At 45.8% G+C, this 26,671-nt stretch overlaps 1 protein-coding gene across 4 annotated transcripts in view; it reads left to right on the plus strand.

Annotated features, from left to right (window-relative positions):
* Window positions 1-26,671, plus strand: part of Dpp6 (dipeptidyl peptidase like 6) — a 790,869-nt gene that overhangs the window by 351,622 nt on the left and 412,576 nt on the right. The window lies entirely within an intron of this gene.

Consider the following 26,671-nt stretch of genomic DNA (forward strand, 5'->3'; position numbering starts at 1 on the left):
TGGGATGGCAGATGACCATGGGGCTGCTGAGTCCTGGTCTGCCATAGTTCTGCTTGTGGCTGATATCCCAGAGTCCTTGCTGACTCCGAGTGCCTAAGCACCTTGAAATGGGGAAGTGTAAGGAGTCTGAAAAGACCTCCACAGACATCCCAGGAAAATGTCCCAGTGTGCGAAGCTGCCTCCCACCTTTCCCTTGTACTCAGAACTCCACTGCCACGGTGTCCCCACAGCAGCTAGAATGTGATTCCCCCGGGCGTGTTCTGCTTCCCAAACTTCCATGTATGCCCATTCCCCTGAGCTCTGCTGCGTGGTAACACAAAAGGGAAAAAACGATTGCAAGAGGAGGAAGGAGGTAGTACAATACATTCCTCTCCGAGGGAATTTTAATGGAAGCACTAGGGATGACAGAGTGGAATAACTGAAGGTTCAGATTTTAGGGAGAAAAGTATTTGGTCATGACCTTTAGTGGGAGATTCAGGTGTCGGCAAATGCAACCTTGGCTCTTTAAGTCCTGGGCAGTCTGTGCATGCCAGAGTACCTGTGACTCAGAGCCTGTGTGGACCTGGCCTCTCTCAAGCAAGGGCCACACAGCGGCTCCCGGGGCTGCTTGGAGGAACCGAGCTGCAGGATGCAGCAAGCCAGCCTCCTCATTCTCCCCAAGAGCACTGTCTCTTGGCAGAGGAAGCAGCAGGGATGCCACGGGGCCCACTCTGTAGTCCACCGGTGGTGATACCAGCACATCGCCCAGGCAGCGGCATCTGCTAATTCCCAGTGACAACTTATATCTTATTCCCTTACTAGTCTCTGATCAATTTTTAAAGAGATTTAACTTCCTCTGCCAGAACTTAAGCAAAGCTGCCATCCTCCATCTGAGACCTCTCAAGGCAGAGCACCATCCCAAGGGGCTGGGCTAGTTCTCTAGAACAGAGGCTTCTGGAATAGGGCTCTCTCTCTCTCTCTCTCTCTCTCTCTCTCTCTCTCTCTCTCTCTTTCTCTCTCTCTCTCTCTCTCTCTCTCTCCCTCTCTGTCTCTCCGTCTCTTTCTCTCTGTCTCTCTGTCTCTCTCTCTGTCTCTCTGTCTCTCTGTCTCTCTCTCTCTCTCTCTCTCTCTCTCTCTCTCTGTGTGTGTGTGTGTGTGTGTGTGTGTGTATAGGTTGACAATGAAATGTAGGTATAAATCAACTACTGATTGAAACAAGGAAACCAGAGGTCGACAGGGCTCTTCTCAAACAGTGATCCACAAGTTCAAGCACTCTGGGACCCTTCTTGATTGTCTTGGCCACCTGTTCTCTAGGGAGCTTGGTTGAATATCTCAATCCTGTTTTGAACTATGCCCACCCCCACCCCCCATCTTATTCTCTTTTAGGAATCTAAAGTACTCAGATTTTAAATGGTCGTCTTAAAATTATAAAGAAAAATCCCTTTTCCTTATTTGGAAGAGGTGCCATTTCTCCTCCATAGGCTCTCTGAGGGTGTTGCACTCTTTGTCTTCACACTTCTCAGAGAGGACACTGACTGGGGGTGCCCAGGCTGGTCCCTGCACAGGACAGAGAAGTGATCGTGTGGCTGATGATATTGGCTTGCTCGGGATTCTATCCATTTGTTAGTCAGATGTTGGCTAAGAGGCAGAGCTGTATTTGGATAAATAGACACCCTAGGCAGAGGGGAGCTAAAGGCAGGTAATGAAGGGCCAAGTAGGAGTGACTCCAGGACTCCCAGCTGTGCTTGGACCCAAAAGGCTGGGGAACTGAGGGTAGGAACACAGACATGATGACCTGGGAGGGTCCTCTCCAGCACGGCATGTAGCCTATATACAGTGCAAGCAGCAGAAGATGAGTGTGAGTCTAGAAGCAGGGAAGGAAGCAGAGCCTGCATGGAAGCTCCCCACCTGAGAGAGTGGGAATCTGAACATCTCCTGAGCGGCACGCCGGACTTGGGCTCAGATAAGTTGTAGGAGTGTGATTGTCTCAACCGGCTGCGTCTCCATGGATGAAAAATGGACACTAGAACTGGAAGTTTCTGGCTTTCTTTTATTCCCCCACCTACCCCCACCCTGATTTTTTTGGAGATGGTCTCACTGTGTATCGTGAGCTATCTTAAATTTGTATTAATCCTCCTGCCTCAGATTCCCAAGCCACTGTGCCTGGCCAAGTTGCTGATTTTTATGAAGCTAAGAGGGGTAATGATTTAACCAAACCCTGGTTTACTCAGAGAGAGCAAGGTCTCTCTCTCTCTCTCTCTCTCTCTCTCTCTCTCTCTCTCTCTCTCTCTCTCTCTCTCTCTCTCTCTCTCTCTCTCTCTCTCTGTGTGTGTGTGTGTGTGTGTTTCTTTAAATAGTCTGACAGAGATGCCTAGCAAAACTCAGGACAGAATTTCTGGGTCTGGTTTTGCCAAACAAAACCAACCCTGTGCTCTCCAGCTCTGAGCCGTAAGTGGATGATGAAAGAAGGAGACGGGAAAAAGACAGTTTTACTATTAAAAAAGTCACGAAGCTTCGATGTCTTGGAAGCCCCCTTCCTCCTGTCATCCATTTCAGCGCCCAGTGACAGGGGCTGGGGGAGGGGCACATGGCTTTGCCTGGCCAGCAGCCTCTTCCGTGGGAACTAGAACAGCTCACTGTGGTCTGGACACCCCAGCTGCTCCTTGCAGCTCTCCCACCCGCTTCTGAGGGAACTAGGTAAATCCAGTCTGATTGGACATTTGGAAAATGGTCATTCTTGGTACATTGTTGCCGTGGGAAAAGGCACAGATTTGGCTCGGAGTTGGCCAGATGCTCCAGGCCTGTTTACTTAATGAGCACTTAGTATGCACGCTGATCCACTTACTTAATGAGCACTTACTATGCACACTGATACAGCCACAGTATGAGTGAATCTTCTCATTGCAGGCATCTGACAGGAGCTCGTGCCCATCCTGAGGTGGATTGTTCTGTAAAATTGTGGACTATTTTATTTTGAATCATTCTCGGGGCACAGTGACATTTGGACTTTTGATGCAATAGCAGAACCCTTCCCCTGAAGGAAATCAGCCAAGGCCGGTACAGGAAGGAAGTGACAGCGCTTCCCTGGTGTCCCCAGGATGCCTCTGCAGAGTCCAGAGCAGGTGGAGCACAGACCTAACTCCAGTCTAATTTAGACAGGAGGAGGCGAAGCTCAGAAGGGCAGAGTACACCATGAAAATCATGTAGTCGGTGAACTGCAGATTCCGAACACACACACACACACACACACACACACACACACACACACACACACACACCTTTAATTTTGTTTAAAATCAAACAGTCTTGAGTGAGATATGGCAAAAGTAATATGTTCAAAGATTAACACAAAAATTGATGTTACTTGGAAACTGCAAAACAGACAAAGGCATCCAGAGATACAGATGGATGGATGAAGAAACCCGTCTTTGTCTACTGGCACGTAGCTCAGTAGGGTTCTTGCTTAGCATGTGTGAGATGCTGGGTTATTTCCTGTCAGCAGGCACACACAAAGCACCCATGTGGTATGAGCTGAGGGAAGGTATGTACTCTCCTCTGGGTAGTGGGGCACTGCTGTGGCTCTTGGCTTCTTTGGCTTCTGGACAGACACACGATTTCTCCTCCTTATTGCACTCACCCTCGGTACAGTGGGGTTCATAACAGCTTTTCTTTTTTTTTTTTTTTGGTTTTTCGAGACAGGGTTTCTCTGTGTAGCTTTGCGCCTTTCCTGGAGCTCACTTGGTAGCCCAGGCTGGCCTCGAACTCACAGAGATCCACCTGGCTCTGCCTCCCGAGTGCTGGGATTAAAGGCGTGCGCCACCACCGCCCGGTGTATGTGCTGGCTAGTTTTATGTCAACTTGACACAAGTTAGAGTTAGTTACCTGAAAGGAGGGAACCTCATTTGAGAAAAATGCCTCCAGCCAGGCAGCACCCCTCCATGGGGTTTTACCTGTGAACGACTTCATGAGTAGTAGTTATATCACAAATGTGGGAACATGGGTGTGCAGGGGCAGGAAGGGCGTTCCAGGTCACCACCTGCACAGATCAGCAGGGGTGCAAGGATTGAGATTCCTAGATGCTCCATTTGTTTCAGGTTTAAACTGAATCATACCTATGAGGGTCATAAATGCCTGGACTACAGATTCCTTTTGAGCATCTGATGAGAGCCATCAACCAGTGGCATGGATATAACCCCAGCAATTTGTGGACCTTTCCTTTCTGCACAGAGATTCTAAGTTTTATACCCCTGCTGTCTTCATGTTGTTTAGCACCGTGACAGCATAACCTTAAGGTTCTTCAGAATAAAAACACTAGTGGCCATACTGTGCATGAGTATAACCAAGCAGTCAGAACCTCTAGGTACTGTGCTAGGTCCCTTGACCACACTGTGCACAGGTAGTAACTAAGCAGCCATAACCTGTGGGTGCTATGCTAGGTCCAGTGGCAACACAATGCTTAGAAAGGGCAGCAAGTATGGTCCAGAAGAATTATCAGGAGGAAATGAGTAGGATACCTCTAAAGCAGAGGACAATAGATGTTCTTACCATGTTGGCTGATGCACAGTTGAAGGAATGTGTAGCTAAGAGGAGTTGACTAGAGTCATGATGAAATCCTTAGTTCCTGATTGAGGGGTGGGTGAACACTCATCAGAAGATATAGGCTTTTATAGTCTTCATATCTGGGATGATCTAAGATGTTGTGGATTTATGTCGCCAGTCCCAGCTTTACCTAGGAGGTAGGACAGGCTGTTCTGGTTGGGACTGACATGCTAGCTCAGATTGCTCCAGAAGAAGCACTGACATCAGCCTGGGGTACACATCTGTGTCTTACCCCAGCAGAGAAAGTTCAACTTGGGGTCTGATACACTGAAGATTCTAAGATTTCACCATGGTACCTCTGTACCTTCTCTGGCACACAGCCATAACCTTCCAAAGGAACCAGAACTCTCATATTACTCATCAAATCTCCACCCCAAGTATAGCTCCCGAAGCCTGCCTGCCTGTCCTGTGTGTTGAGAGAGTCTGTAGGTTAATAGGAGTCACCTTCCTCTCTCTGTTCTCTAGGGAATGACCCAGCGTAGAGAGCCTCAGGTGTCGTTCACACACTCAGTCAGTGAAGCACAAATGAATCAGTATTCACAGTTTAGAGAAAATCTGATTCCTCATCCAGATGACCACCTCCTCTAGGTTGGTTTCCCTGATTCCGGGTACATCTGGGTCATCCTACCTGTCCCAGAATTCTGCCCATACCTGTTACATACAAACCATTCCTCTACTTCAGAAGGGTCTCACCTGAGACACCAGCCAGGCTTCATTCTGTCTTGCTGTGACTCCTGTCCACAAGGGAGCTGATATCCTCCCATTCCACAACTGTGAATGAACAAGGAAATGAACTGAAGCTGGAAAGAGCTGAGCAGTGGACACAGCCTGTCACCAAAGACCTTTGTTGACAGTCTGAAGTTGACTTTCCAAGCCTTCTCCATGCAACAAAGTGATTTCCTGGGCAGGCAGCATCCACAGGGACACTTCATTTATTCAGAGAAAGACAAACATGAATTTGGGGGCCGAGTTTCTAATTCTTATAGGTAGGAAATGCCAGTGAGCAGGAAAGAGCATATAGGTCAGGGGTCATGGAATGAAGGGTTCTGGGACATTTGCCTCATGGGACAATGAGTCTAGGTAGAAGTCTGTTGGACTTAAAGAAGTTTTAAGTTTCTTTATGTTTAGTGTGTGTGCGTAGGGTGTATATGCCATAATGCATGTATGGAGGTCAAAGGATCATTTGTGGGAGTTAGTGTTTTCCTTCTTTTATGTGAATCCTGGAGTTGAACACAGGCTGTCAGGCCTGGTGAGACACCTTTAACCACTGAGCCATCTCACTAGCCATTGTTGAACTATTTTTTCTATTTTAAAAGATGTATTTATTTTTATATGTATGAGTGTTTTGCCTGCATGTGTATATATATACAGTTGCTTCCATGCCTGGTGTCCAGAGAGGTCAGAAGAGGGCCCTGGATTCCCTGGAACTGGAGTTACAGCCAGTTTTGAGCCACAGTGGGTCCTAGGAATTGAACTTGGGTCCTCTGCAAGAGCAACAAGTGCTCTAAGCCTCTGACCCACCTCTCCAGACCCCATACCTTGCTAAACATTTTTTTTGAGAGAGTGTTTCTCTAGATCTCGCTCTGTAGACCAGGCTGGCCTTGAACTCACAGAGATCCGACTGCCTCTGCCTCCGGAGTACTTGGATTAAAGGCATGCGCCACCACTGCCCAGCCCCTAAACTATTTTTTATTCAGTTTTTTCATTTTACATACTAACAACAGTTCCTCCTCCCTCTTTTTCTCCTGCTCTTCCTTCCCCTCATCCCACTCCCCATTCACTACTCAGAGGGGGTAAGGCCTTCCTTGGGGAGTCAACAAAGTCTGGCCTACTTAGTTGAATCAGGAACAAGACCCTCCCGCTGCATCAAGGCTGAGCAAGGTATCCCACCATGGGGAATGGGCTCCAAAAAGCCAGTTCATGTACTTGGAATAAGTCCTGGTCCCACTGCCAGGGGTCCCACAAACAGATCAAGCCACATAACTGTCACCCACATTCAGAGGGCCTAGTTCGATCCCTTGCAGGTTCCCTAGCAGTCAATCCAGGGTCTGTGAGCTCCCACTAGCTCGGGTCAGCTGTCTCTGGTTTCCCCATCATAATCTTGACTACCCCTTGCACCCATAATCCCTCCTCCCTCTCTTCAGTTGAACTCCAGGAGCCTGGCCCAATGCTTGGCTGTGGATCTCTTCATCTGCTACCATCAGTTACTTGATGTAGGTTCTCTGATGACAATTAGGGTAGTCACTAATCTGATTACAGGGGAAGGCCAGTTCAGGCACCTTCTTGCTGAACCTTTTAATGAAGGAAGGCAGGTTCAAGAAGGGTTGAACATTGGCACATTCCAGGAGAAGAAAAATTGTTTGCAAGTAAATGGAGTTAGTGATAATAAAGTGTGGTTTCAGACTCCGGCTATGGTACTGTGTGGTCACTGTGGTGTGGTGTGGTCACCATAGTGTGGCATGTTCACTGTGGTGTGGTCACTGTGGTGTGGTCACTGTAATGTGGTATGGTCACTGTGGTGTGGTCACTGTGGTGTGGTGTACTGTGATCACTGTAGTGTGGTGTGATCACTGTAGTGTTGTGGTGTGGTATGGTCACTGTAGGGTGGTGTGATCACTGTGGTGTGATATGGTGTGGTCACTGTGGTGTGATCACTGTAGTGTTGTGGTGTGGTATGGTCACTGTAGGATGGTGTGATCACTGTGGTGTGATATGGCGTGGTCACTGTGGTGTGATATGGTGTGGTCACTGTGGTGTGATCACTGTAGTGTTGTGGTATGGTATGGTCACTGTAGGGTGGTGTGATCACTGTGGTGTGATATGGTGTGATCACTGTGGTGTGATATGGTGTGATCACTGTGGTGTGATATGGTGTGGTCACTGTGGTGTGGTGCTGTATAGAAAAGAGAGAGGGGGGAGATTGGAGAGGTGGCTCAGCAGTTAAGAGCACTGGCTGCTCTTCTTGGAGGACCTGAGTTCAATTCCCAGCACCCACATGGGAGCTCACAACTGCCTGTAATTCCTGTCCCAGGCGATCCAACACCCTCACACGGACAAGCATAGAGCCAAAACACCAATGCACATAAAATAAAAATCAATAATAAATTAATTTTTTAAAAAAATAAGAGGGGGAGGGGATGTGACTAAACTGGGTCACATTGTAACTTCGGGGGAGGAAGCTGATAGGAAGCAAAAGTTCACTTCCTATAAAATGAATTCTGCTCTGACTGAAAGAGCTCGTTCCCCCCACCTCAGGGCTGCCAGGCTTAGAATTGAACAAATGACCAAGTTGGAGCCGTCAGCCTGCGGCCTTTGACTGTTAGGCTCATTTATTAGTTTATTTGTTTGTTGTGTGTGTGTGTGTGTTTGTGTGTGTGTGTGTGTGTGTGTGTGTGTGTGTGTGTGTGTGTGTGTGTGCATGCACATAAACAGTACACATGGGTACGGGTGCATGCATAGGTGGATGCTGGAGGATAAAATCAGGTGTTACTCCCTAGGAACCATGTTCCTCCTTTTAAAGGCAGACTCTCTCACCGACTTGGAGCTCTCCAAAAAGGCTAGACTGACTGGCCAGGGAGCCCCAGCAATTCTCTGTCTCAGCTTCTCCAGCCCTAGAATTATAAGCTTGTGTCACATGACCAACTTTTTTTTTTTTCTTACATTGTTCTTGGGATCGAACTCAGGTCTTCATGCTTACAAGGCAACATTTTACCAACTGAACCATCTCCTCAGTCCCAGAACTTTTTTATTTTTAGTTTATTTTTGTTTAGTAATTATCTCTATAGAAAATCTCTGGTTTGTATAATTGTGTTGTACTTGCTTGAATGGATAAATAATACTTAAAGTAAGAAATAGTGATTGAGTCAAAAAACAATTTAAAGAATAATGTTCTCAGTTTGCAGAGAGGCCATCTGTGTATTTGTGAATTTTCTGGGGTCGGTTTTGGGAAAATGATCTCAACGGATGAGCACTGTGGAAGGAAATCGCACAAAACCTATGTGTGTTTTGTACTCAAGGCTTCATTTCATGAAAGAAACACACCTTTTAATTTTGTAGCAGTGTTTGGATCGGTTCAATGTCTTGCGTTTTAGGAGAGCTACAGAGAATTTAAATGAACAAATTAAAAACTTTTCAAAATGTTTGCATATCATTTGCTATTTGAGAGAGCCCTTACTTCTAGCCTAATCACCTCTTAGACAATACTTAAAATATTTGCAAAGATCATGTATTTCACAGATGCATTGAGAACCTTGTACAGATGCTGGGTTTTTGTTATTGTTTGTTTTCATAGCAATGGTTGACTCATTCTTTGTCTCTTTCTTACTCACTGTTTACATGAATTGGAATGCTGGTGTTTTCATTTTCCTGTTAGAAACCTAATCAATGTAAAGATAATGAGCTCAATCTTGGGACAAGAACCTATGAAGCCACAAATCAATGTGTCCCCATCAGCCATCCTGTGCCTAGATCACCCAAGCCACTATTACCAAGAACAAATGCCACATAATTGAGATCCTTGGGAGACAACATATATCCAGAAAAACATTCCTTGGAATGTTAAGTTCTTTGGCTGTTATTACCCAGCAAGTTGATGACATGGCAGCCTACTTCCTACTGTGACAGAGTGGTACCTGGCTTGGGAGATGGGGAGGGCGGAATATACCTCCTCCTGCAAGGTGAGGACAGAGCAGAATCTGCCCTTTGTTACTCCAGAAGTATTGTTTTATTTCTTCTTGGGCTCAGTAGGTAGAGTGGATTAACCACCCAATATCGTTTGTCCCCAGCCACACCCATGAACACACACACACACACACACACACACACACACACACACACACATGAACATATATATATGTACACTTAGGGTTGGTCTGTATAACTGATTGGAGAACAGTGCTGTACAGCTTGTGTGGCAATAAGAGTGACTGATATTTGAGATGTGCACATTGTGTGGAACCTCCAGCCTCCTCTTCCTCTGGTTGTCACTGCAAAAACTTACACTGATTCTCAAGTGGTCCCAAGGCCAGCACCAGCAGAAGGAGACTGCCATAGCAGGGCCATGATTGTATATGCGGAGCATGCTTGCATGCAGCCCCTGGAGCCCCTTGTCCTGAGTCTCTCCAGCAGTCCTGATTTTATAAAGACAAAGCTTTACTTGGTGATTATCTATTCACATAATTTGTATTGATATAAAAATTAAAATGGACTTATCTTTTCCCCTCAAACTGTCTTACTGTGAACGTGGTAACAGTTTTACTTACGAGGAGGTTAAAAGCCCAGAATCGGTCTCTCTCTCTCTCTCTCTCTCTCTCTCTCTCTCTCTCTCTCTCTCTCTCTCTCTCTCTCTCTCTCTCTCTCTCTCTCCCCTCTCTCTCTGTATTATGTTAACATACAGAGTAGAGTAGCCTACTGCTTAGGATTCATATGAGGCCCAATAGCACATCAATAATATGCAAACACAAAGGCCAACGTGAACTGCAGACTCCAGTTTACATAATGTCAGTAGCCACATTAAAGATTTAAAAGTCCCCAGAAGGCTGTGAAATAGCTCATGGTTGAACACTAGGTTGTTGGTCTCAGTGCCACAAATAAACAAATAGATAAAAATAAAGTAAGAGAAACAGCTGGCTAATTTTACGATACATTTTTGTGAGAAATTCCTGGACTGGATTGAAACACGCCTCCTGATTCCTGGTTTTCTTGGGGAGACCATATCTACTTTTAGAAGTTTTGTATACATGGGTTAGTAAGATGGCTGGTCTGTAAATGTATCTGCCTCCAAGAGTGATGAACTAAGTTTCATCCCCAGAACCCATATAGTGGAAGGAAAAACTCCTGCAAATTGTCTCCTGACCATCACACACATCCACAGCATTCACATAGGCACAAAATAAACAAATAAAGTAAAAAAATTTTTAGAAAAAAGGAATGCCGTATACAAGAGGAGTTCCTAGGCAGTAAACATGATAGACCTTGTCTTCAAGATGTTTGAAACCTAAAGCACACTCACATTAGCCAGATAGGTCCCCTTGATTGCTTGTACTTAGAGTATATCACAACTATTGTGTACACACACACACACACACACACACACACACACACACACACACACACACACACATTGGGTCATAATAGAACAGGCGTCTTCACAACAAGGCTTCACAAGCCATGGGTAACAAGCAGCCCAGACCTTGAGAGTGGAGATTCCTTATGAGCTGCATGCCACGCAGGCAGGGATGCAGCCATGCACACACTTCTGTTATATAGCTGCTGGCAGAAACCAGCCTGCTTGCAGAGGGGAATGGGCCCATTATCCCTTCTCAAGGAAAATAAATGCAGTCATGGAGAGCATTCAGACGCAGACACACCATCATCCCTGCATGTCTTCAGCTCTGTGTGGAGCAGTTTAAGCACACAGAGCTGTGTATGTTGCTGATAAAGCTGTAAGGATGCAACCTCCTTGCCAGATTGGCTTCTCCAAGATGGCACTAATGTGAGGCTTTTTAGAGTTTATGTAGAGTTCTTTAAATTAGCACAGTTGTACTAACACACAGACTCTGACATCTCTGTTCAAACAGAGAAAAAGAAAGGCTCACTTGCATAGGTCATGGAATTAGAGGGCTGCACACAGGCACATATATGTGTGAGCCATTCCATGTGCCTTTGTCTCTGGTCTGGACTTTGCTCTGAACCTGCTCACAGGTGACTACATCAGCCACACACAAAATGCATGTCTGCTTACATCATTGGCCACTTTCTAAGGTGTGTCTGTTGCTATTGTTCCGTGGGCTTACCCTTTCTCCTGTGTGCAGGTAAATGTTCCCCTTGATGGGAAATTCCAGAAACTGCAAGGTGCTGGCCTCTGAGCAGCCTGGGTTTGCTGCTGCTTTCTCAGTGTTCAAGGCCAGCTCCTCTTTCTTTCTCTGTCAACCTCAGGATCCTGGGAGGAGTGCCCTGTTCATCATCTTTAGTTCTGTAGGATTTGGAGAATAGTCTTGTGGCTTTAGTTCCTCATATCTTAAAGTTTGCAATCAGTTTGGAAACCTGAATTCATCCAAGTCTGAAATGGTAAAAACCCATTGATATTATAGCAAGGTCTGCTGGGTTTGGCATGGGTGCAGGAAGATGAGATGTACCAGTGAGCTGATATAGATGCCAGTCAGTAAAATGGACAGACACTCCTAACACCTGTACATGCCCCCCCCCACACACACACATAGAGACACACAGAGAGACACACTCATCTTTTCTGTTTATAGTTAGGAGAAGTGGGAACAGAAGGAGAGGTTGGGTGCTGGAGGCCATTTCTTCAGGGCAGAATCATGAATGGAGGATAGAGTGGGTGATGTCCCCGGAAGACCGAACTTGCTTGTCCTGTCTGGAAACTGTCCACATTTGGCTTGTGACAATTCTTACTGAATTCCCCCTGTACACTGAGGTATCAGGAGGGGATGTCTGCTCCTAGACCCTTCATTCCTCTCCAGCACACTGGGCTCGGCCTGACTTTGTTCCTGGTGATGTGCTGAGTCCCATTTGCCCGTAGGCTCCTCTGAGCTCTTCTCTTGTAGGGGTGGCAGTGTGCAGCTCTCTCTGGTTCTTCACTTCTCACTGACCCATGTCAGAACCAGGCTTTACCTCTGTCCTGCTCTCTCACTACAGGCACCCCAGGATATGTCAAGGCCTGGGGTTCTGCTACCCCAGACCTTTCTTGCTCTATTTAGCAGGACCATGCTTTGGTCATAGCTGCAGGCTGCTTCCCCCGTGCCAGTTTCCTGGGTGGTTCCTGGTCTAATGGGTGTTTTCTTTACTTTGTGAATATTGTGAACTTTCATGTGACATGGAAAGCATGGCCCTTGCTGGCCCAACGTGGAGCTCCATGGGTTACTCAGCCCTCACAGCAGAGAGGCCATCTGTTCCTCGGATACTTCTGGGGTGGGAACTGTCACTTCCCTTTCCGTGGGCAGAGAGGGAAGTCGAAGGCCATATTGTCATCAGGGTCTGGTAGATGTCGAGCAGCAAAGTTGGAGCTGGCCTAGCTCTCTTTGTTCCTCCTGTCACTGGACTTCACATTGCATCATGGTCATTCTGTTGAGGAGAGATTTGGAACCCAGAGAATAGGGAAGAGTTTTAGACTTTTCAGAGTGCTAAGTGGAAGGAGAGGCTGTCGGTGGCGCTTCCCCCTCCCTCTCTTCCTCTCCCCCTCTCCCCCTCTCTCCCATACATGTACATGTGTGTGAAGGTGCTTGTGTACATTTGTGAGCTTGCACGTAGAGGACAGAGATCAACCTTGGGTGTCATTCCTCAGGTGCCATCCACCCTCTTTCTTTGAGACAGAGTCTTTCATTGGTCCAAGACTTGCCAATTAGACTAGGCTAGTTGGCCAGAGAGCCTAACTGCCTCTCTCTGCCTCCTCAGTACTGATTGGTGCTCATCCCTGGCTTTCTTTTATGAGGGTTCTAGGACTCAAACTCAGGTCTTTGTGCCTGTAGTCCAAGTACTTTACTGACTGAGTCGTCACCCTGGTCTCTCTGAGCACTTGTTACAACAAAAACCCTGTTCCCCAAAACCTTCTCACTGGTCTCAATCACCTTGAGCTTCTAATGGCCACATTGCCTCCAGAATCTGGAGTTGCTTGGCATTTTTCTGTGAAAGAAAGATGATGGAGGCTCTTCTTTCTAGTCTTCATGCCTCTGAGCTCTGCACATCCCCCTAGCTAAAGTCTCATTTCCTGAATGCAAATCTTGGGACTAAGAAGCAGAACCGCAATTCTTGACTAGGTGTTTACATGAGCTGCCCACAGAGTGAATTATCCAGTCCTGTTTGTTTTATTCTCACTGGAAACTAAAGATTTGGTGGTGTTCTCCTGATCACTGAAATCTCCACCAAGGCTGTGCTCAGTGAACGTTATGAATAACCAGAGAGAAGGCAGTTATATTTTTGGCACACGCTCCTAGAGGTGTAGGCCAAGGGCATGTGTTTAAAGGCTTCAAATAACAAGTATAAATTGTGCCTCTGTTACTTGACTGTCTTACCTGTTTGGCGGTTTTATCTTTACCAACTGCCAAATAACAGGCATGCATCATTTTAATTGAACCTTAAACCTGACACTTTTATTGAAAATAATGGATTTCAAGTTATTTTTCATAGATAAAGGCTACACAAAGCTGGGCCTTCCCTACCAAAGCTTGTCTGGAGCAAGTATGACCTTACTCCCATGCCTCAAGGAAAAAAACAAACCACACTTGAGATTGGGCAAAAAATGATCAAACCAACCCTCCAAAGACCTATATTAAGATGATTCAAGGAGTGAACCAAACTGAATTGTGCACACATGTGTGATGAGATGACCCTGTGCCTGAGGCCTGTGACACTGAACCCTGGGTTCTCCTTATGGCAATGACAATCTATAGGCCATATCAGCCAGTCTTTCATGTCTGTACATGTTCCCATATGATCCTCCTGCCTCAGCTGCCCAAGGAGCAGATAGTACTGGTGCACTGGAAATATGAGGCTTTATCCTTCATATTGTTTTATTATTTTAGAGGATAAAGTCAAGGCTCAAAATCTATACCTTTGAATAGCAAAATGGCAGATGCTCTGTGGTGAGATAGTGCCAGTCACCTCAGAGCAGACTGACTGCTTTCTCTGGCTGTCAGGAGAAACTCTATCCAGATCCCAAAAGACTCATATTTGTACTATTTATCAAGAATATGAACTCTGGGGCTGGAAATGTAGTGTAGTTTATAGAGTGCATAACGTGCACAAAGCCCTGGGTTCAGTCTAACTGAATAAAGACAGGCATGGTGGCAATATGCTGTGATCCCAGCATTGGGGAGATGGAGGCAAGAGGATCAGAGGTTCGAGGTCATCCTCTTCAGCTTCGTGGCAAGTTCTTAGCCAGCCTGGGCTATGTGAAACCTTTTTGTTTTGTTTTTGTTTGTTAAAGAATTTGAAATATGGCTATCTTGGTTTTATGCTGTGATGCTTCAACAGAATTCCTGGGAGTAGGGGATTTTTAAAGGAGAAAATACATTTCTAATATTTCTAGAAATGGTGACATCCAAAGTTGAGATCCTTCATTTTATGGTGTTTGCCCTTGGTTGGAAGGCAGAAGAAGAGTAAGAAACCACAAAGGGACAAGGGAATCCCTATGTTAGGACCTTCATAAGATAAACAATCCACTCCTGTAATAAGGGTATTTATTTCCTCTTCATGGGCTTGCCTCCTCACACTATGTTATTGGGGTGTCAGGTCTCTAGCACTTGACTTCTGGGGAATACAGTCAACTCATAGAATCAGCGCACAAGTCTATTGCTCCTTCAGACTGTAAATACAGCTGTGAGCTGACTACTGTAGTCATTATATAATTTAAGTGGCTGATGCATAAAAATGATACCATTTTCCCACCATGATTTCTTATTATAGGGATAAGTTGGTTAGTAGTAACTCATACCTTTGCCCAAGGGATGTGAACAATTAGATACTGTGAGGAAAAGAAGGTGAGGAACCTCCATAATATCCAGGCAGTGTTCAGTGTATTCCAGGAAGACAGACATTGTTAACAAAGCAAACAAAAGCCTGGGTGTATCAGGCTCCCCATTAGCAAGAAGTTCATAGTATCCTGGGATGGGGGCACTAGCATTTACTCTTTTGGGTCAGTCCCAGTTCGCTTGGTGCCTGGACTCCGTGGGTAGCTGTTGGTGTCTGTACACAGATGAATAACTCTGGGAAAGAAAATTTGTCTAGACTTCCAAGCATTGGTGAGAATTACAAGTAAATAGTTCAGAACTGGGCACAGTGGCACACACCTGTAATCCCTGCCCTCAGGAGTCAGAGGCAGGAGGATTGGTTGTTCGGGGTAGTCTGGTCTCCTTAGTGAATTCCAGGCTAGCCGGGACTACAAAGCCAGACCCTGTATTAACAAAAGCAGCAATAGCAACATCAAAGAGGAAATGCTTGGGGCGAAGGGTAACAGAAGGAAACAGAAAAACCAGTCATTATTAGACTGAGGATAGAAGCCAGTTTAGAGTGCTTTTGATATAGCCCAACGTTAGGCATATCCCAATTTGCATAGGACATTCTTGCATTTTGATAGTTGTCCTGACTCATGGTTTAGCAGCAATTCTCTTTATTCTAGGCAGAGTCTTTGGGGGACATGCAGTCATATGGCCAACCATTATACTAATGAAGAATTAGTAACTTAATAGAAATGGAAAATAAAACAAAATCTTTTATGGCACGGCGGTCATTTGAAATCTATTCTGACTTCTCTGTATTTATTAGATTTTGAGAAGTGATGCTGACTTCATTTCTTAGAAAAAAAAGTCAAGAAAATAGCAAAGCTTTTCTTTACAAAGTGGAACTGGAATCCAGCACTCAGACAACCCGATGTCTCTTTGATACTGCCCCTTGATCTGCTGTGACCTTAGTTCTTCACTGTCCCCATTTGTGCTGGCTGTGGCATGGTTTGGCTGGCCGGGAGGAAACAGTTCTGAGCTTGCTGATAATTTGCTGAAGGAAGCTCATTAGCCCCGGCTGATGCATCTGTTTTGACATAAGTGGGAATCGGAATTCCTAAGAGCCATTCCTGGCACATTAGTGCTTTGAAGGCAGGAAGCTGCTAGGGCTGACTTCCTGGGATCCCCTGGTGGAGACAGCCTTTACCAGGCCTGTGAGCTCAGGCTGGTCTTGGTCAGTGGCCAGTGACTAAAGAAGAGGGAAGGATGGTCTGCACAGCTCGGTCCATGTTCCTTCCCTGCATATCAGTGGTCAGCCCTGGAGAACGGTGTGTGGGAGCAGATCGTGCCTTGGTGGTGTGACTTACCAGGAAATGGCCTGTCACAGGAGGAGATGGGAGGGAACAAGTGGGAAGACGGTGAGCCGTGGAACAGGAAGCTTGGTGGCAGACAGTGTGTTCCATATAGGGCAGTGACGATGGCAACCCACACGCTAATGAGGACGGGGAAATCTCACAAGGCCCACCCCTAGATAAAACATCACAGGAAATTAATGAATGCTGAACGATGAAGAGTCAGTCTTCCCTAGGGGTGAGCCCCCTAATTGGTTACCCCAAACCAAGTACTCAGCCCTAATGTGTGTGTGTGCGTGCACATGTGTACCTGTATGTATACATGTCATAATTTAAAAAAATAAAGAAAATGAGAATCAAAAGGCTTGTGAGGTCTCCTCTTGTCATACAGTGGTAGTCTGCAGGAGGAGATGTGAACTCTCCTGGGGACCAGGAGCCTAGGAAGGATTCCTGCCCAGTGAATGGGACACTCACCACACTGCTTTGTTCTTTTTCAAGTATGGACAGTTAAGTGGAAAATGGGGAGAGTTGGAAGCAATTACTTTGGCGAGGATGTGGGTCTGAGAACCCTCTCTGCTGATCTGCTCAGCACGGTGTGAAATAGCAGGGAAGCCCGGGGAATCCTATTGATTTTGGATCGGTATCAAGGAAGCATGAAATATTCAGGCAGGAAGGAGCTCAGTGGACTCGGCAATGAGGGAAAGCAAAGCACATAGAATTGAGGGGTTTGTCCCTCCTGTCCCTGGAGAGCAGGTGAGATCTTGGAGTCATGGTTCTGTCATGTTGTAGCCCTTGTTATTCCAGGATATTCTGTGTGACCTTGGAAAAACATCAATCCTTCTTTCGGACACTATTTCTTTCAGAGATGGAAGCTGTGTCTTTGAGCCTGCAGGTGGACTGGGCAGCTCTGTGTATCATACCACTTTTAGCCTTCATGATACCTCATTATCTATATGTAGCTTCTGCCATTCCTTCTGTGAATGTTTGGCATGGGTAGTATGGAGCTAAGGTATCCTGGACATTCCTTTGAAGTCAGTCACTGCTGTGTGTGTGTGAGTGTGTGAGTGTGTGTGTGTGTGTGTGTGTGTGTGTGTGTGTGTGTGCACATACTCACATGCATGCATGCTGCCTCTGTATTATTCTCTCCTTTTTCAGTTTTCTTAGTCCACAAAACGAATATCTACTCTAGGAGGACTGGACAGTAGGTAGAATCAGCAGGGGGAAGAACTCCTTTGAAGGTTCATCCATCTCTCATTACCTTATGGGCAATGTAATCTTACTTAGTGCATAAGAACTCTGTGGAGTTTTCGGGACAGCAATATAAGGCTTGTATTTTTTCCGCGCCCCACCTGGTTGTGAGGAAAGTAACTGAAAGTCATGATGGGTCTCACTAAAATTGCGCTAGAGGGTGGCTAGACAACTGTTACACCAGGAAAGTGCACAGTGAAGAAAGAACTTACATTTGCCCATGAACCGCTGAGACTGAGATTCTCCTGTGCCTGTGAATCCTCAGCTCATCCAAGAGGGTTCCACTAATCATTGAGGGGGGCGGTGAATTTTACAAGAAGTGGTACAAGAGACGGTAGCTGTTGAGTCAAGAAGATTCAGCTGTGAGAAACACTTATAGGGAAGAGCCATTGGGCGGCTGTGTGTTTAGGTTTCAGCGATCTGTGCCTGTCATCTCTCAAGGTGGAGAGGGTGTCATATGCCATATGGTCATTAGCACAGCAGGCATGTTAAATATAGTCGAGTGTGGAACTAATCGCCTGCTGAAGAAGGGAACACTTTGTCAGTGCCCATGCAAATCTGCTCTGATTTACTCTGCTCCTACCCCTGCTCTGCATATGCTCAGCAAACCTCAGGGTTTAAAAATCATGGTCTAGTACACACATGTGTTTACCTGCACTTGATGATGGCGTGATCCTACTATGCTTTGATATTTTCAATAATGTGTATTGTATTAGAGCCTGTGGCCAAGGGTCACTGAAGAAAAGCAGAGGAAGCAACCAAAAGTGTGAACTTCATTGTGTCTTTACCTAACATTTTTAAAGCTCTATGTGCACCTGGAACAGCTGGAGACTATGCAGATGCAGGTTTCTCCAGATGCTGCACTTGCTGCTGTGCCCACGTGATGCTGGTGCTGCTGGATCAGGGTTAGCCTTTGGTGACCTTTGTGTATCTACATGTTGCACTTGTGTCCACCGCGAAGACATGTCTGAGTGCTTTTCACATATTTAGACTCAAGCCATAGGACCAACAAGGTCTGAGAGGTAAAGATATGTAGCTATTGTTTCTTGAATTCGAGTTGGACAACATGCAGTGTTTTGGATTCTGGGCTTTTTCTTCAGGGAAAAAAAGAGCCTTCCATGGTCAAGTTCCATGAGTTTGTTTGCCTCAAATACATTTTTTGGGAGTGTGTGTTGGCCTTCTCCCGTACTTGCTGCTCTTCCAGCATCCTGCCCTGACTTAAGCAGTTCCATCACTGGACAGAGAAGAAATTCTTGCCTGGAAAGTAAGATACACATCTAGGTCTTGGGCACAGGGGAATTGCAGGCCTCTCAGGGGGTGGCTTGCATCCAGGACATTCCTCCTCTTTGCTGAAGGAGGAGTGCCTGACTGGAAAGCTCCTGATGGTACCTTTGCTTCCAGCCCCTTCTCAGAGAGCCTTGGCCTCCTCAGAGTCACTGCAGCCGCTGTCTCGGGCGGCCGTTTGAATAGTTCCACTTCAGTCATGTTTGTTCTCGTTATTTCCCGGTGGCTGACAGGAAGAGCTACTTCATTTCAGCCATCCCAATTTAGAGAGAAGTGGCACAGGGGATGCTGAGGAATTCCACACACTTCTCAGACTTTTGTTTAATTGATTGTTATCAGAAGATGATGTCTGATTTCCAGGCTGCTGTTAATGTGAAGGGAAGACTCGATACTTTTCCATCAATTCCTTGCAAACACCCCCATCTTATAGCCTCTACACCAGTGTTGCCAATACAGCCGCATACTGACAGTTGCTCTTCAATAATTCTGCACTGAAATCATGAACACCAAGTACTATAGATTAATGCTTCACACAGCCGTAAAGCCCAACTCCCAGGCTGGGTTTAGATGGTTTAAGGCATTGATTTCTCTCTCTGACAACTCAGAAAATACTGGGTGCTAAAAAAACTAGGCAAAGAGGTTGGTAAATCTCTGTGGCACCTTTGTTGCTTGCTGAGAACACTGGTGAAATGTATCATTTTTCTTTATTGTAAGATACGCTCGGGCTTTGAAGACAGTTCTGGATCATTGTGAAAACAAGAATTAGAAAAAATAAAACCTCATTAAATAACTAAAAAAAATCTGGAATCAGAACCAGATTGATAGTTTGGAATTAATTCAATATCTGACTTTATGCAAATTTAATTATGAGGTCCAGTCACTGTGATTGCATTGTATTCTGCAAGGATTCCCAGCAGGCCTCTGTAATCCTCACACCTGTGAGGGAGGCTGGAGCAGAGGTGGAGGTTACCCTAGTTCATTTCCTTAATGTGGCCTTGTGTGGTTGGAAATTAGATTTGGGTTGATGTTTTCCAAAACACATCCTAGAGTCATTTTCGTAACTCAATAGTGTAATTGCACAGCGGTGTCTGTGAGAGGGTCAGCCCCGTCCTTCTGTTAGAAGCCACACCATTTGAAATGGTTCTGATCACAGGCCTATTATCACCTCATCCTCACAAAGAGTTGTAGCTATGGAGAGAGCTTTTTGTGCTCCTTGTATCTTGTTATTTCTCTAAACACAAGGCAAAGAGGAGAAACCCCTTTGCCCATGTTCTCTTTTGGTTGTAGCATCCAAAGCCATGAGTTTCCCGACAGCTCCCCCAGGGATATTGCCCCTATACTATTAGACACTAACTGTTGCTATAACAAAATGCCCCAAGGTCATCAATTTTAAAAGAAGGCAGGTTGATTTGAGGTCATTGTTTTGGAAGCTTCAATCTGCTTTGGGAATCTCATTATGGTGGAAATGCTAGGCAGAAGCAGGAAGGAGGGAGAGAGGGAAACAAGCCATAAGCTCCTACAATCTTCTTCAAGGGCGTTGTTTCAATGACCTAACCTCTTCCTGCCCCGCCTCTTTTTAAAAATATGTATTTGTTTGTTTGTTTATTGGAAGCAGATGGGAATGCACAGCTGACATGGCATAAGTGTATAGATCAGAAGACAATTTGCAGTTGGTTCTTGCCTTCCATCATGTGTGTCCTGGGAATTGAACCCAGGTCTTTGTGCTTGGCAACAAATGCCTTTATCCTCTGAGCCATTTTACCAGACCCACCCCCCTCACAATAGTGCCACAGGTGAGGGGTAAAGCCTTCAACACATGGGCCTGTGAGGAGCAAGCCAGCATACACATACATCACATGCTTTCTAAAATGGGATGTCTATAAGGGGTGAAGAAAGTTTGATGTCAAGGTGGAAATGACAGATGACACTGATGTGCACAACAGTGGTCCCTACTCCTAAGCACCTCAATGTCTAACTTCAGTGTTGGGAAATCTCCAAGGTCACCCTCACCTCTTTCACAAACTTCAAGTTCAGGAGCCTTTGGGGCTACAGTCAGAATCAATGATTTGGTAGAAGACATCATAGGAAGGCTTGGGAAATTCCTGGGCATCTGGTCAGCTTCCCTTGCCCATTGGAATTGGAGACAGCATTGACTCTTTCAGGAACATCAAGGGACTATTACTCAGGAACCCACCCAGTCTTGGATATCTGGAGTTTTCAATGGGACAACATCATGCCCCACCCTCAGCCATGGTCTCTTCCTCTGGATTCTGAGCTGATCCACCTGACCTGGAGACCCAGCTAAGTGCATTGTTAGCATCTAATATGTGCAAAGCCCCACTGTCCTGGATCACAGGTGTTCTCATCAGTCAGGATACCCTTAGAGACTACCTTCTAGGAATAGGAACCAAGGCCAGGCCTCTCCTTGGTTCCGTGTGAAGAATAGCCAGTGTGAAATCCAGTTGTGGTAGGCAGAGTGGTCACTGGTGGTAAGTTAGAGAAACAAGACATGACAGTACTTAGCTGCCATTTAGTGAACTCCCTCCTCTGCTGAGGAGAAAACGGGGCTTTCTTGTCTGAGTGGATATGAGCGTTTAGGCAAGTGACTTTGAGGCAGATATGAGCTAATGCTGAATAAAAAATGGAGCAAAAGCTTTGAAGATCACTTACCAGTAATACAAAGAACTGTGGCAACAAGTCTTTCTGTGATTCCAGGGGTAGTGGTATTATATACAGCAACAATGGAGATGCTGATGTGAAAGTCATGGTAGTGTTGGTCCACCGTGTTTGGCCTTTGATGAAAGCTGTCCTTTTGACCCCTGTGTTTACCTGTAGCTTCATTCCAGACTCTGTTTATAGGCTGAAAGTCATTCATTAGCTAATCTTGCTGCAGCCCAGAGTAACAAATGTTTTCTGGATCTTTGTCTCCACATGCCCTCCTGGAATATCCCTGGCCTGCTTTATCATGAAACTCTGTATCTTCAAATTAGAGCCAGCATCATCTCTCCTCACATCCCCACTGTGAGGAACAGGATGTGTTGTGGACCAGAATGGTATTAAAATCTCATCTGCCATCATTCTACTTTCTGTTATTTAAATTTGGGACATAATCACAGTGCTATCAGAGCATAATAAACAAGAGTTTATTATGACATCTTTTACATATAAAAATCTACATATTTAATAATTGCAGATGGGTAAAGTAGGCAGTTCCATATCTGCAGAAGCATGGGAAATTATGCCCAAAGGAAAACAGTTAAGGGTCTATGGAAATCCTCCTTTATTAACAAAGTATCAGCAAAGTCTAAAGCACAGACAGTTTGACCAAATGTTTATAGTAATACTGTAGCCTGAGCTGATTATTTGGACACCTGCTAGGGTTATGCCTGCAGAGCAGTGAAGGGGGGGAGCTGGGATGTCCTCATCAGTTCCTTTGCCACCACTTCCCTGGCATCAGAGAGTGGGTGGTAGCACCTTTGCATCCTCACCCTGCTACTCAAACTTGACTGAAGGCATGGGTGTGGGGCTTGGCTGGGCTTTTGGGGTAGGGGTTGGGAAGCTGATTTTTTTTCCCACCATGTGGTGAGTTTCATGAGTGTTTTTGATGAATCCACAGTGAGGCTTTGCAGACATTAATGGTGCAGGGAGGCCGAGGAAGAATTGAGTGAGCCAGAGACAGAAGCATACCAAGGGGACATGCAAAGAGATTCCTAGGAGAAGCGCTGGTAATCAGAGTGCCCAGATAGTATGGTAGGGGGCAGGCTGAGCGCTCTTCTTCAGTCTGTGTCTTCAGGATGAACCTCTTGCAGTACCATGCCCTGCCCCCACTTCTGTGCGGATACTGGGGAGGCAACCAGAGAGGGGACAGAATGTCAGTTCCTGGTGTAGGAAGTGGAATTTGGTGACATGGAGCTTTTAACCAGAGTGGGCCTCAGAGAAGAGGAGTCTGACAAACTGTGACCAGCACATCTTCTAGAATGCCAGGAGGAGGGGGATCAGGCTTCCCACACATACATGGCCAGGTGGTGAACTGTAGCTTCATTGTAAGTTATAATGGGGAAGGTAGCCTCAACTGATGGACAGGTACCTGAAGTGGCAAAGACACATGGACATGTAGAGAGAAGTCTGAGGAGATAAATCATCTTCTGAGTCTTTGTCTCCAGGTGATGAGAGAGCATTGATTTTTGTTCCTTTATACTTTTCATGTCTTGGCCCTCAATGTGTCTCAGCATTTTGAGATACGAAGATGGGGCAACTTAGTGTCCCTGCCCTAATTTCCTTTCTGTTGCTGTGATTAGTAAAAGAAAGCAACATAGGGAGGAAGAGGTTGCATCTGGGTCACAATCCTGGTTGTTGACCGTTCCTTTAGTAAGGACAAGGCAAGAACTTAGAGCATCACACCCAGAGCCAAGAGCAGAGAGAATAAATGCATGACCAGACCACTGGACCCTGCTGCCTGTTTGCTCAGTACTCAGCTAGCAGGTGACTGTCTAGTTCTAAACATGGGGTAGAACATTTGCAGATGGTTTTGGATCTGTTGCAGAGACTCATTTTGCTACCTGTCATTTGCCAGGGAACACTCTGCCCTACAGTACTTTCACTGGACGATGGGCAACGGGTCCCAATTCAGTGAAAACTCAAAGCTATGGGAACCAGACAAGGGACAGACAAAGGTAGCATTAAATCTCACTACAGTCTTCCTTCTGGATCTGGTAACCTTGGGGACAGGTCCTTGCTATGTTACAGAGATTTTCTCAAAGCAAGAGCACGGCCACTCGAGGGGTAGAGCTGTTCAATGTTGTTTCTAAACTCCATGGAAGACCTCATTTTGACAATGGGTCTAAGATGGTTGACTTGCAGGTTGAGCTTCTTATCCATATATGTAGAACAGTCACCTACCATCATTCTTCAGAAAGGAGGGCAGCCAGGAACATATGAAATCACTATAACAGGTTTGGAAGGTGTCCCTCTCCCCACAGGTGGTGCATATGAGCTCTGCATCCTTATCAGTCTGGTACCACGTGTCCTATTATGTGTACCTTTCTGCTGCTTCCACTTTTTCTGTGGCTCCCAGTCCATGTTTTATAGTATAATATTAAGGCAGGTGAGAATAGGGAATAATTTAGTAAACTGGGACTCTACTTGGCTTGGGCTATACACATATCTCTCTTCTAATAATGCACTTGGAACGTAGGACCCTCACCTGCACTCAGTATGCACACACACACACACTCCTCCAATAATGCACCTAGCAACTTGTGTGTGTGCATGTGCTTTGAACAACAGAAATAGATTACCCCCTTAGCAATCCCTTGATAATGCCATATTCAATGCATCCCAGAGCACATCTGAAACCAAGAGAGATGGGCTGATCTGGCCTGAACTGTTTTTAGGTGCATGAGCAATAAGGCCAACTGTGTCTTCAAAGTGAGTTTTTAGGAGGAATCCCTATCTGCCATCTTACGCCACTGAACAATTAGTTGCACGTGTCTCAAATCAGATGCATTATGAAAAGAGGCATGGCTCACGGAGCAAATCCAAGCCCACACATCAAAACAGAGAAGCCCCCAAACCCTTCCCCCCTTCTCCTGAGCTCCATAAACGAAGTGTCAAAGAGTAATCGGGGCCCTTGAGTGTGTTCCCTCACATAACCTGTTGTCAATCTTGATGGTACCTTCCTTTCTAATCTCCGCTATTGCTTCCCTTTGGATAGTTTCCTTGCTACTTTGCAATCTGGGTGAGCCTTTATTTCATTCTTGAATCTGGTGCCAAGAGCCTGGAAGCATCTGGCTCAGACAGACCCCAACCACCGGTAACAGTAGCTGCTCAATAAATACCAGGCACAGCAGCTGCCATGATCAGAACTCGTCTACAGGGTGGCAAGTGTAGCGGCAGGTGGTGCTCCTGACCTGCCAAGCTTCTCTCTGCCTCACATCACCTTCAGCATGCCCCCACTGCTTCAGCTCTCACCTGGCAGCCAAGCTTGCTCCCAGAACTCAGATGAACATTCACTCTTTTTCACTCCTTACAGAGGACTCCATCTGGGGTCAAATCTGGGATACATAAAGGCAGGTGAGATCCTTGTGAAGGAGAAGGTGGTGACCAGGATAAACTCATGCCCCACACACACACACCAGCAGTGAACATCTCACAAGAGCCACCTGTGTTAACTGTCACGTGTCCATCATGGCTTCCTCTACAACAGGGGTTCTCAGCCTCCCTGATGCTGCAACCCTTTAATACAATTCCTCATGCTGTGGTGACCCCCCACACACATACACCATAAAATTATTTTTGTTGCTACTTCATAACTGTAGTTTTGCTACTATTATGAATCATAATGTAAATATCTGTGTTTTCCGATGGTCTTAGGTGACTCCTATGTAAGGGTCATTTGATCCCCCACAGGGTCATGACCCACAGGTTGAGGACCACTGATCTACTGGATGCAGGTCCTAGAATCAAGGTTTCCCAGGCTCCTCGACTTACTAAAGGAGAATAATTCTTTTTTATTATGCTTAATTTTATACACAAATGTAATATATTTAGATCAAACTCACCCTTACCCCTTCCCCTCCGATGCCTCCTACCATCCCCTACTTTCCCTCCGAATTTCATGTGCTTTCACTTTCTGAAACCCACTGACTCCACTTAGTGAGATGAGTACATCGTTGGTGTAGGGCCATCTACTTGAGCATGAATAGCCTGTCAGGACCCACATCCCTGGTGAGAACTGTCCCCCGCCCACAACAGCCATCAGTTGCCAAAAGCTCCTCAACTAACGGTGGGACTTCATGAGCCCTTGTCCATTCATGCTGGGATTTTGACTGGATTGATCTTGTACAGGTCTTGTTCACAGCCTCTGTGAGTTTACATGTGCAGTGCCCTGCCATGACTGGAAAGCTCGGTTGCATGATCATCTACTGTTGCCTCTGGCTCTTGGGGTCTTTCCATCCTCTTCTGCAGTGACCTCTGAGCTTTAGGGAGAGGAGTGCAATGGACATTCCATTTAGGGCTGGGTATTCCATAGCAAATGTGAGTATTTCTTTAAAAAAAAAAAACTGTCATCATCACACCTGAATTGTGAGAAATTAGCTTTTCACCAAACAAACATCAATATTTTGCCAGTTACTGTTTGTATAAATGACCATTATGATGATTTGTTGGGCATGGCGCACACTATTAACCTATGAACAATATGTGGACATGGGCCATAAACTCTGACACTCAAGATCCAAGCAGTGCCATAGAGGCAATGTTTCCCACCTTAATAAATAATTACTGTGGTAGATGAAGAATACAAAATTGACCCAAGGGGAAAATAAATTAGAACTGGATATCCATCTCAGTCCTGGGGCAGTGCATTAACCCTGAAGCAGCCACACAGCTGCCACTGACTAGAAAATGCTGTCCTTTGAAAGACCTCGAATGCTCCTGGAACAAAGGCCTGAAGGTGGCTCACTTCGTGTTCTGACTTGAATTCCCCACTGGTGTTTGTAGAAGTGTGTGCATCAGTACATCCAAAGGATGTTGTGTTATTCAGTTTCTCTAGAAGAAAAGAACTGATAGGATGAATGAATATATATATTCATATGAGCTAGATTAGACTGGCTTATAGGATGTGGTTTGGGTAGCCAAACAATGGCTGTCTCACACTGGAGAGGCTGAGAATCCAGTAGTTTCTCATTCTTTAAGACTGGATGTCTCAGCAGTTCCAATCTGGCACTGGAGGTTGGGAGGATTCCTGGAGAG

This window comes from Peromyscus maniculatus, chromosome 3 (genome assembly GCF_049852395.1).
Source record: "Peromyscus maniculatus bairdii isolate BWxNUB_F1_BW_parent chromosome 3, HU_Pman_BW_mat_3.1, whole genome shotgun sequence".
In the NCBI taxonomy this organism is placed as follows: domain Eukaryota; kingdom Metazoa; phylum Chordata; class Mammalia; order Rodentia; family Cricetidae; genus Peromyscus; species Peromyscus maniculatus.